This window comes from Pelodiscus sinensis, chromosome 25 (assembly GCF_049634645.1).
Source record: "Pelodiscus sinensis isolate JC-2024 chromosome 25, ASM4963464v1, whole genome shotgun sequence".
Taxonomy (NCBI): domain Eukaryota; kingdom Metazoa; phylum Chordata; order Testudines; family Trionychidae; genus Pelodiscus; species Pelodiscus sinensis.
The window spans coordinates 19,035,758-19,046,420 of record NC_134735.1 but is presented as its reverse complement, the minus strand read 5'-3'; the positions used below and the strand labels follow the sequence as shown (position 1 = coordinate 19,046,420).

Sequence of the window (10,663 nt, the reverse complement as noted above, 5' to 3'; positions counted from 1 at the left end):
ACTGGCCAACATCTTGGAGCGACCTCCATCAAAAAGTGTTGCCCCCCCCCCCGCCCTGCTTCCCCTCCTACGGGAGATCCGGGGCAAGGTGCGGCGCTGCCCCTAGGAAGCGCCGCCCCTTTGAAACGCCGGGACAGCGTCACAAAGGGGCAGCGCCGCCCTGTCCACGGCTCGAATAGTCGAGGGAAAATGCATCGACCATTCGATCAGCGACTCCCCGCTCCCACCCCGCGTCCTACCCGCACGAGGGCCCCAGCCAGCCCCACCCCCGAGCCCTGCCCTGCCCTGGCAGCGCGTCCTTACCTCTCCCACCCGCACGGTGTTGCTGTGCGCCAGGACCCATCTCTCCTTATAGTAGTGCCTGCACCACAGGTCCTCTGCCTGGTGGATGTTGAGGCCTGCAAGAGACAAACCAGGGTGATTCTGCTGGCAGGTCTGAGCCCTTCCCCTCCCACGGGTCCCTGCAGGCATCCCTGGGCAAATGGAGGGGCACAGGGGGCAGAAGGGGAACACAGAGGGACGCATCCCCCCTTGGGCCAGTCTGGGGGAAAAGGGCTGGGTCCCCTCCCCCCGCCGCCGGCACCCTCAGGGTGTCCCTGGGGCCCAGGTCCCGGCTGGGTTCCTTACCCCTGTGGTGCAGGAGGAGTCGGTACAGGCTGTGCACCCCCTTCCGGGCCAGCCGGCTGACGTCTTCGGATGGGTCCGAAATAAAAAGGCCCAGCTGGGCCACGTGGTGACCCATCCTCGGCCAGTCGGCGGAGTTCTGAGGGGAGAGAAGAGGGGGGGTCCCTCAGCATCCTGGGGCTGCACGTCCCATGCTAACGGCCGCCGAGGCGGTTCTGAGCTCGGGGACGGACAGAGACACCTCCCGGGGCGGGGCGGGGCGGGGCGGGGCCGGCCTTGCGAGGAGACAACCCTGAGCAATGGCCCCTACTGAAGGGTCACTCCGGGGGTGGAACAAGGGGATCCACTGACGGCCACTCCCCAGTCTGGGGCCCAGGTGCCCCCCGGAAAGGCCCAGGGTCGCCCCTCCCCGGGGAAAGGAGAACGCGGCCCATTCCCGGCCCATTCCCAGCTCTGCCTCCCGGGGACGCTCCCAGCCCCGCGCCCTGCAGCCCCAGACCCCCCGGCTCCGAGGTCACTTACCTCAAACCCCGGGAGGGTGGTGGCGACTCCCAGCAGGGCCGTGGTGCTGCCAAGGGCCCTGGCTCGCTCCTGGGGCAGGCGGGACTCCAGCCACGGGCTCAGGTGCTGGGGGGGAAAGAGGCAGGTCAGGACCCGTAGGGAGGCGCCGGTTCTGGGCAGAGCCTGGGGCTCCTCTCAGACTGTGCCCCCCCCCCCCCCAGCCACTGACACAGCTCCTCTCTCGGCCCCCCGAGGAAGCAGGGCCAATGGCCCCGTCTCCCCCACGGGGCTCACCTCCATGATCAGCTGCAGCCTGGCGGTGTCTGGGGACTCGGCGAGGAGGCTTGCCAGGAGGGCCTGGAGGTCGACGGGAAGGGCCCGGATGAACTGCTGCAAGACAAGGGGGAGCCCTGGGTCAGAGGGGGGTTGGGGAATCCAGGCCACCCGCTGGCTCCGGGGTGCAGCCTTGAGCAGGGTCTGAGCCGCCTGGCAGAGCAGGGAGGAGCCCAGGCTGGGCATGGAAGGGACGGGCCCCCAGGGAGAGCAACGGGAAACCTGGAGGGAAGGATCCAAACCTGCAGCTTCTTCTCTCCCTCTGCCCCCACCCCCACTCCTCTCTGGAGCTCCAGCCCAGCCCAGGAGCAGGGCCCGGAGGGAAGTACCTGTGTGTGGATGGGCTCCTGCTGCCAGTCCCCAGACACAGTCTGTCCCACGGCCGCCCTCAGCAGGGGGCTCAGGAGCTGGGCCTGTAGGGGAGGCTGCAAGGTGCTGGCAGGAGAGAGGGGCAGAGACTGTTCATTCAGCAGCAGGGCTGTGTCCAGACTCAGGGGGTTTTTCGGGAAAAGTAGCCTTTTTCCGAAAAAACATCACCTGCGTCTAGACTGCAGTCGCGTTCTTTCGAAATTAAATCGAAAGAACGCGGCTTTTCTTTCCACGGCGGTAAACCTCATTTCACGAGGAAGAACGCCTTCTTTGGAAAGTGCTTCTTTCGAACGAAGGCGTACTTGAATGGAACTAGGGCTTCTTCGAAAGCGAGCATCCAGACTCACTGGGTGCTCTCTTTCGAAAGAGGCTTGCAGTCTAGACATAGCCCAGGAGACAGAGACTTTCCCACTCCCTGGTCAGGGGATCTGCTCTGGGGGGGAGTCGGCGGGGGGGGGTCGGTACCTGAGGCTGCAGGCGGCGTTGAGGCAGTCGGCCAAGACCAGTGGGGTGGGGGAGTCCTCCATGATCTCCTGTGAGACCCAAGGAGACAAAGGGGCGTGTGAGGCTGGGGCCCCCAAGAGACGCTCACACGGCCAGCGCCCCCACCCAGCAGGATCCAACCCCACTGCCTCCCGCTGGCCTGTAGCCCCCCTGCCCGGCACAGGGCCCCTCCCAGCACCCCCCTCCCAAACCGGGACCAGCTCAATCCTTGTCCCCAGGCCGTCTCCTGCCCCTCACTGCCCTGGTGACCAGCCTCTGAACCTCCTCATCCCTGCTCCCCAGGCGCATCCTCAGCAGCCCGCTCTGCTAACCTTCCAGCTCCCCCCCCCATGGCCCGGGGAGACCCCTCCCTGTTCCGAATCCCCCTCCCTGTCCAGCACCCCAGACCTGCCCCATTTCTGTGTCCCTCCCTCCTCCAGCATCCCCATCCACCCTCCCCATGTCCACCTCCCCCTCCCCCTCCAGCACTCCTGGCCCCACCCATCCAATTTCCAGCACCCCCACCCGCCGCCATGGCCCAGGCAGACCCCTGTCCACCCCACGTATCCCCTCCCCTCCTCCCGGCCGCCGCGACTCGCTCACCACGATCCTGGCCATCATGGTGTCCTTGCAGCAGCGCGGCGCCAGGGTGTCCTCGCCCCTTTGGAGGGCGGCGAGGCAGGCGGGGGGGACGGCCAGGAGGAACCGCTGCAGGGCGGCTGGGCTCTGCACCCCAGAGAGAGTCTGTGAGCCTGGGGCCTGCCTGCCCCCCACGGACAGCTGCAGGGCTCAGGCCTCCCAGGAGTGGAGGTGGGAGCTGCCGGTTGTCCAAGCACCCACACTCCCCCCCCAACTGCTTCCTCAGGCTTGTGGGGGCCCAGCTGGTGCATGACAAGAGACCTCAGCTTGGGGGGCCCAGGTCATGCAGGAGAAGGGGCCCCAGGGGGATCCCCAGGGACAAGCCCCTCCCGGAGGGGGGGACGTGCTGGGAAGGGGCCGGACAATCTCGGGTCCCCCCCCCCCCCGTGTGGAGAAGGTTCCTACCGTGTCCCGGGTGTGGAGCTGCTCTTCAATATCATAGATGGCCCCTTCCTCCACCCGGGAGTCCATCCGCTCCTGGCAGAGCTCCGCCGAGGCGCAGGGGGGCTCTGTGCGGGAGGGAAGGGACCAGGGTGACTCCAGCGGCCAGCAGGGGTCACGCGCCCCCATGTCAGGGACCCAGGGCAGCTTGGGCCCCACACGCCCCTCGCAGGGACCCATCCCCCTTCCACCCTCACATCTGCCAACGCCCTCAGCAGAGCCCCCACCAGGAACAAGAGAGCCAAGCAGCAGCTCCCGCCCCCATCCATTGCCCTGGCTGCGGGGCAGACACTGGGGCTGCCCCCCCGTGTACTGGGTGAGCCCCTGGGCCCAGCATGTTCACGGCCCCTCACCTGGGTCTGAGCGGCTGCAGGAGGTGGCCCGGCTGCAGCTGGAGGCCCAGGCGCTGCTGCTCACTGAGCTGGACCCACAGCTGCAGGGGCTGGTGCGGAGAGGCTGGGGGCTCCCGGAGACTGGCAGGTCCCCGGGGGCCGGGCAGGGCGATGCCCCCTGGTGGTAATGGGGGCTGGGCTCCTGGGGCAGGTGTTTCTCTCCACAGAGGAGGCCCCAGAGCCACCCTACCCGGCTGCCCCGCTGGGCTGGGTCCCGCCTTCCCAGCCGCCTCTGGAGCCAGGTCCGGAGGGGCCTGGCCGGTGGGCGAGTCGCCCCGAGCTGGTGGGATTCAGCTTCCCCGCCCACGGGGACGGAGGAGCTGCTTCCCACCGGCCCTGGGGCCATCTTCAGGGCTTTCCGGAACCACAGCCTGATGTGTTTGGCCATGCTGCAAATGAGGGGAGCAAAGGGGAGCTTGGGGCGCAGCCTGCAGAGCGAAATCCAGGGGTTCCAGCTCCCCAGAGCGACTGCCCCCAGCCCCCAAATGGCCCCTTGCTTATCGGCTCGGTCTTGCACAGGCACTGCAAGGACCTGAGTCTCCTGCCCATCAACAGCCCCTGCTCGGCCAATCAGGGGAGAGTCTAAGGTTTGTGTGTGGGGGGGGGTGGAGCCTTCTCCCCAAAGACACCGGCATAGACCTGGTCCAGCCCCACCTCCCCAGTCCCCACAATGGGGGCTGCATCCCCCGCCCCACGGCTCCTGCAAACCACCCCCCCTCCTTCAGCTAGTCTGTTGGGTCACAAGCTGGGGGGGCAGCAGGGGAAGGTCACAGAAGAGGCAAGAACAGAGCAGAAATGTGGGCGGGATGGAGGAAAAGGGAAACCAACCAGGAGAAAGCCCCAGTGGCGCTAAGGACACAGCCCAGGTGAGGAATCACCTTCTGGCCCTTGACCGAGGGCTGGGCCTGCCTGGAACCCAGCCGGCCCCGGGCGGGATCCAAACCCCTGGGGGCTCTTACCTTCTGCAAAACGCTGTCCGGATGTGGAACTCACAGAGGACAAAGCAACTGTGAGCAGGAGACGCACCAGAGCTAAAGCAACCGGGGGTCTCCAAAGTCCCCTGGTCCCGCCCCCCCCTTTTCTCAGCCTGAGATGTGGGTTCCTCTGTGAGGTCACCACCTCCCCACCTGCCCTTTGCCTGATCTGCTGAGGGCTGCCCAAAGCCCCTGTGAGGTCACTGCCCCCCCACCTCACCCTGCCAGGCAAATGTCCTGCCTCTGGCCACCCCTCTGGGAAGTTGGAGCCATTCCTAGGGGTCCCCCCCACTCCCTGACTGGGCATCCTGCAGCCAGCAGCTCCAGTAGCCCCATAGGCTGCTCCCTGCCCTACGCTGCAGACTTCTTGCACAAGAACTGTTTCACACCGGAGTTCTTGCGCAAAAGGTCTCGTGCAAGAGCACCTCCACCCTGCCATGTGCTTTTGCACAAGAGTGTCCATGGCATTGTGAACGCTTTCTCGTGCAAGAAAGCTCTGATGACCATTTTAGCCATAAAAGTGTCTTGCTCAAGAAGCCCCTGGTGCCCGTCCACGCTGCCTTCTTGCACAACAGCTCTTGCACAAAAGGGGCTTATTCCTCGTGGGGAGAGGAATAACTCCTGTGCAAGAAGCCCTCTTTTCTGATGCTTTACTGCAAATTAACTTGCACAAGAATTCACGTGCAGTGTAGACGCGCCACAAGTTTTTGCACAAGAACAGCTGTTCTTGAGCAAAATGCCTGCAGTGCAGACGTGGCCTTGGTGTCACCCAGCACTGGACTTCCTGGCCAGGAGCAAGAGTTAGAGCCTCCCACTCGCCCCGCTGCCTCTCACGGGCTCCCGTCCGGCCCCAGCCCTGGGCTTTGCCCTAGCGCATCCCAGCAAGGCCTCTGGCCTGCACTAGACCCATTGACATGTGGAGACTCCACCACTGCCCTGGGGCGCTTTTGTCTATGGGACTCGGACTCACAGCTGAGCATGGAGCCCGATTTTAGTTCGAACTAGCGGGGTAGTGTAGACATACCCCCTGAGACTTACTGGTGCTGGCTCACCCCCTGTCCTGCTCGTGGCTCCGTTGTCCTCCTCCCCACAGCCCCCCCCCAGCTCTAAATGCTGCTCACATCAGTTCCCCTTCCCCGTGGCCAGGCCCTGCAGGGCTCTGGGGGCTGGTTTGCTGCCCTCAGCCCTGCAGTAGCCTGCTCCCCAGTTTGCAGCCCCTCCCATCATGCGTGGGGTCTCCTGGTACCGGAGGGAGGACGGGGGCAGACCAGGAAGGTTAATTTGATGTTGCAGCGGCAGGAAGAGGAGGGGTGGCGCAGAGGAGCTGTCAGTACATTATCCCAATACGCCATCCCAGTGCAGGCGTCGCACTCAGCTCTACCTGCAGAGGAGTCTCTATCTGCGGTGAGCAGAAAAGGGGTCTAGGACACACACACAAGTAGCCCCAGAACCACGCAGGAGCAGAGTCGTTCTGCGAAAGGGAGAGGTTTATTGGGTCTGCGAGGGCGGCCGTAGGGGGGTGTCGTGTGTGTGCCACTCATCTCCGTCTGGGCAGCGGCACCGGTCGGGCTCACAACTGGGCACAGGACCCGACCACGGCACCATCGATCTCCAGTGTATCGATCTGCTGGAAGCCGCGGCAGAGCTGAATTGCAGAACGGCTGCCCATTGGCAAAGACCTTGAAATGCTGGTTCCTGCAGCCGATGGAGAGGAACCCACTCCTCCTGGGGGGAGGAGCAGCCAAGAGAGGGACCCACTCAGACCGGTCTGGCAGCGTGACGTAGTGGAACCAGCGCTGCCTAGGTAGGGTTTTACCTCCCCCCAGTCTGCTTCTGAGACCGAGTTTCCCCCTCTGCCCCATGGGCTAACAACAAGGCACTTTACAAACATTCTCTGTGTCATCGGCATTGTATGAAGGGGGAAACTGAGGCATGGAGCGGCATCTGATTTATATAGCTCAACCCAGTCCCCACCCCTCTCGGTCTGCAGGAAAAGAAGCCAAGTGCTCTTGTTCCCACTACTCCTCCATTCCCCTGCTTCCACCTGATGTCAAATACACAAAGCTCACTACTTCTTCTTTCCTGCACTTAAGCCAAGCAGATCAGGATGGGGAGGAGACATGAGGGAGCCCCCAGGCTCTTGCTCTCTCTCGCACATACACACACATATATTACTTTAGAAAATGCCAGGTGTGAGCTAGAGGAGAATCTCCATTAACTGTTAGCACTATAGGGCATATGATACATACATAAAGCATTTACAGTCCATCCAGCAGAGGGCAACAATACACCCCGCACACATGTAGCTCCCCCTCCTTTTCCAAATGCCCCAAGATTTAAACTACTGGAGACTACCCATTAGCTGCTAGTTGTATAGGAACTATGGGTATGTCTACACTACAAAGTTAATTCGAACTAACAGCCGTTAGTTGGAATTAACTTTCATAGGTGCTACACATACAAACCGCTAGTTTGGACTTAATTCGTACTAGGTAAACCTCATTCTACCAGGAGTAACGCCAAATTCGAATTCAGTAGTTGGAATTAAGGGCTGTGTAGCCACTTAATTCGAAGTAGCTGGAGGCCAGCCCTCCCCAGGTTCCCCTGGTGGCTGCTCTGGGCCAAAGCAGGAAAACTCCTCTCCTCTCCCCAGCCCTGGGGCCCTTAAAGGGGTAGACTCTGGCCAGACGGCACTTGCCAGAGCCAGCCCTGCCAGCAGTCTCTGCCCCGAGCCAGCGGCTGCAGGATGAGCCAGGCAGCCAGTGCCAGCGAGCCGTCCCCCCGCCCAGTCCCCCAGCACCCAGGGGCCAGCCAGGGGCCATAGATGGCGCGCACCCTCCTGGTCTAGTGTGGAGGTCATGGACCTCATTGAGGTTTGGGGGCAGGGCCCCAGCGTCCCTGATCTCTGTACTAGGAGGAGGAACGTGGCCGTCTACGGGCGCATAGCGGCCGCCATGGCCCGAAAGGGACACAGGCCACCCAGGAGCAGGCGAATCCTGGTGTTCTGGCTGTGGGGGAAAAAGACAGCCACAAGATGGCGTTTGGAGTCACACGGGCGAGTCGCCTGTCCAAGCGGGACCGAGTCCCTTCCAAAGAGAAACCATGGCAGCCATGCAAGTCCAAGGCTGCACAGGAAACCTCGGGAGCTGCGACTGGGGCTCAGTTCGCGCGGCCACGCTTCCCAGGGGAGGCATGAGACAGGCCCAGAGGTCTGCGCAGCAAACAGGCCCGCAGGAGGGAGGCGGCTAAGAACCCGCGCGGCTCGTGCGTTTCTCCCTCTCAGCTGGCGTAGAGGCGGGAGGGGAGCGACACCTGCCCGGCTGGAGCTTTCGCGCTTGGGCTCGGGGCTTAAGCCCTGAGGCCGAGGCCCCGGCGCGGTTGCTGGGAGACGGGCTCCCGTGGCACGGCACGGCCCCTGAACCTTGCCGGCCACAAGGTGACCTCACCGAGGCCGAGAGGGATGGCTTGGAGGTGGCAAAAGGGAGCCCGCTAGCAAGCGCCAGGAGGCCGAGCGTAGCCACGTCCCTGGGTGGGCTCGAACCACCATCCTTTCGGTTAACAGCCGAACGCGCTGACCCATTGCGCCACAGAGACCTCGAAGGGCTTTCCGAAACGCTGCCTAGCAGCCTGCTCCTCTGCCTGGCCGTGCCAGTGCAGCCCAGGTGCTAGAGTGGATTGCGGGCAGTCTAGCTCAAAGGGAGCAGAGTGGCGCAGCGGAAGCGTGCTGGGCCCATAACCCAGAGGTCGATGGATCGAAACCATCCTCTGCTACGTGTGGGCCGGCCTCTTTTGACTCCGCGCCTTCACTCCAGGCTGCAAGTAGCTAAAGGCCAGGCCAGGATGCCGCCTGCGGGGAAGCTCTCGGCAGCCCCCCGCTTCCTGTGTGGGAGGCACGGAGGCCTCCTCTTCTGTCCTCAGGCAACAGGGCTTCCTCCTGCCCTTTTCCCACCCACAAGGGCCGCCGGGACCCGCTCAGGGAGCGCGCCAGGGAGGCTCTCCAGACGCTCGTGGAACAAAGCACTTCTGGACCACGCTACCCAGAGCCTTCATTCAGGCCTAGACAAAACGCCTAGACAAAGAGCTGCCACAGCATCAACACTGGCCTTGCTCTACTACTCCCAGGCACGCCAAACCCCTCACAAAGAGAACTTCTGCCTTCGCCATACTGCTCAACAACAGGACACGCGAGCAATTCCCTCCGACGCGCCGCTTCTCCCGCATCGCCACCACCCACGCTCTTTAGGCACACGCCGGCTGACCAAAACCCATCTCATCCCATCAAAAGCTTCTGCCCAGCCCAAGAGGACCAGCTACGTTCCCGGCTCAATTCATCCCTTACAGTCAGAGCCAAAAATCACCAGCTGACGGTCCTTCAGAATCCTCAATGGAAAGGGGGAGAGGGAATTGTGGGAGCACTCGCCACGTTCTCGGTTGAGGCTTGCAGCAGTCATGGAAGAGAGAGCTGGCTTCGGTCAAGTCTCGGGAGTACGGCCACGGCTTGGACGGGTCCTTCAGTCCTTGGCTCAGAGCTTCGGTTGGTAGCCCACATCCTCCCGAGGTAAAAAAGCAGGAGGGCTTTCCTTCCAGGGCCTTTTGCATCTTCTGCCGTGGGAGGCGAATCCTGGTGTTCTGGCTGTGGGGGAAAAAGACAGCCACAAGATGGCGTTTGGAGTCACACGGGCGAGTCGCCTGTCCAAGCGGGACCGAGTCCCTTCCAAAGAGAAACCATGGCAGCCATGCAAGTCCAAGGCTGCACAGGAAACCTCGGGAGCTGCGACTGGGGCTCAGTTCGCGCGGCCACGCTTCCCAGGGGAGGCATGAGACAGGCCCAGAGGTCTGCGCAGCAAACAGGCCCGCAGGAGGGAGGCGGCTAAGAACCCGCGCGGCTCGTGCGTTTCTCCCTCTCAGCTGGCGTAGAGGCGGGAGGGGAACGACACCTGCCCGGCTGGAGCTTTCGCGCTTGGGCTCGGGGCTTAAGCCCCGAGGCCGAGGCCCCGGCGCGGTTGCTGGGAGACGGGCTCCCGTGGCACGGCACGGCCCCTGTACCTTGCCGGCCACAAGGTGACCTCACCGAGGCCGAGAGGGATGGCTTGGAGGTGGCAAAAGGGAGCCCGCTAGCAAGCGCCAGGAGGCCGAGCATAGCCACGTCCCCGAGTGGGCTCGAACCACCATCCTTTCGGTTAACAGCCGAACGCGCTGACCCATTGCGCCACAGAGACCTCAAAAGGCTTTCCGAAACGCTGCCTAGCAGCCTGCTCCTCTGCCTGGCCGTGCCAGTGCAGCCCAGGTGCTAGAGTGGATTGCGGGCAGTCTAACCCCAAGGGAGCAGAGTGGTGCAGCGGAAGCGTGCTGGGCCCATAACCCAGAGGTCGATGGATCGAAACCATCCTCTGCTACGTGTGGGCCGGCCTCTTTTGACTCCGCGCCTTCACTCCAGGCTGCAAGTAGCTAAAGGCCAGGCCAGGATGCCGCCTGCGGGGAAGCTCTCGGCAGCCCCCCGCTTCCTGTGTGGGAGGCACGGAGGCCTCCTCTTCTGTCCTCAGGCAACAGGGCTTCCTCCTGCCCTTTTCCCACCCACAAGGGCCGCCGGGACCCGCTCAGGGAGCGCGCCAGGGAGGCTCTCCAGACGCTCGTGGAACAAAGCACTTCTGGACCACGCTACCCAGAGCCTTCATTCAGGCCTAGACAAAACGCCTAGACAAAGAGCTGCCACAGCATCAACACTGGCCTTGCTCTACTACTCCGAGGCACGCCAAACCCCTCACAAAGAGAACTTCTGCCTTCGCCATACTGCTCAACAACAGGACACGCGAGCAATTCCCTCCGACGCGCCGCTTCTCCCGCATCGCCACCACCCACGCTCTTTAGGCACACGCCGGCTGACCAAAACCCATCTCATCCCATCAA

The 10,663-nt window shown here is 63.2% G+C and overlaps 3 non-coding genes across 3 annotated transcripts; 1 reads left to right on the top strand and 2 right to left on the bottom strand.

The window, feature by feature from the left end:
• Positions 1-8,276: 8,276 nt before the first annotated feature.
• Positions 8,277-8,350, bottom strand: TRNAN-GUU (transfer RNA asparagine (anticodon GUU)). Its single transcript has one exon. It is a non-coding gene; the product is annotated as a tRNA-Asn (tRNA).
• Positions 8,351-8,455: 105 nt separating this feature from the next.
• TRNAM-CAU (transfer RNA methionine (anticodon CAU)) lies at positions 8,456-8,527 on the top strand. Its single transcript has one exon. It is a non-coding gene; the product is annotated as a tRNA-Met (tRNA).
• Positions 8,528-9,901: 1,374 nt separating this feature from the next.
• Positions 9,902-9,975, bottom strand: TRNAN-GUU (transfer RNA asparagine (anticodon GUU)). Its single transcript has one exon. It is a non-coding gene; the product is annotated as a tRNA-Asn (tRNA).
• Between the last annotated feature and the right edge of the window lie 688 nt (positions 9,976-10,663).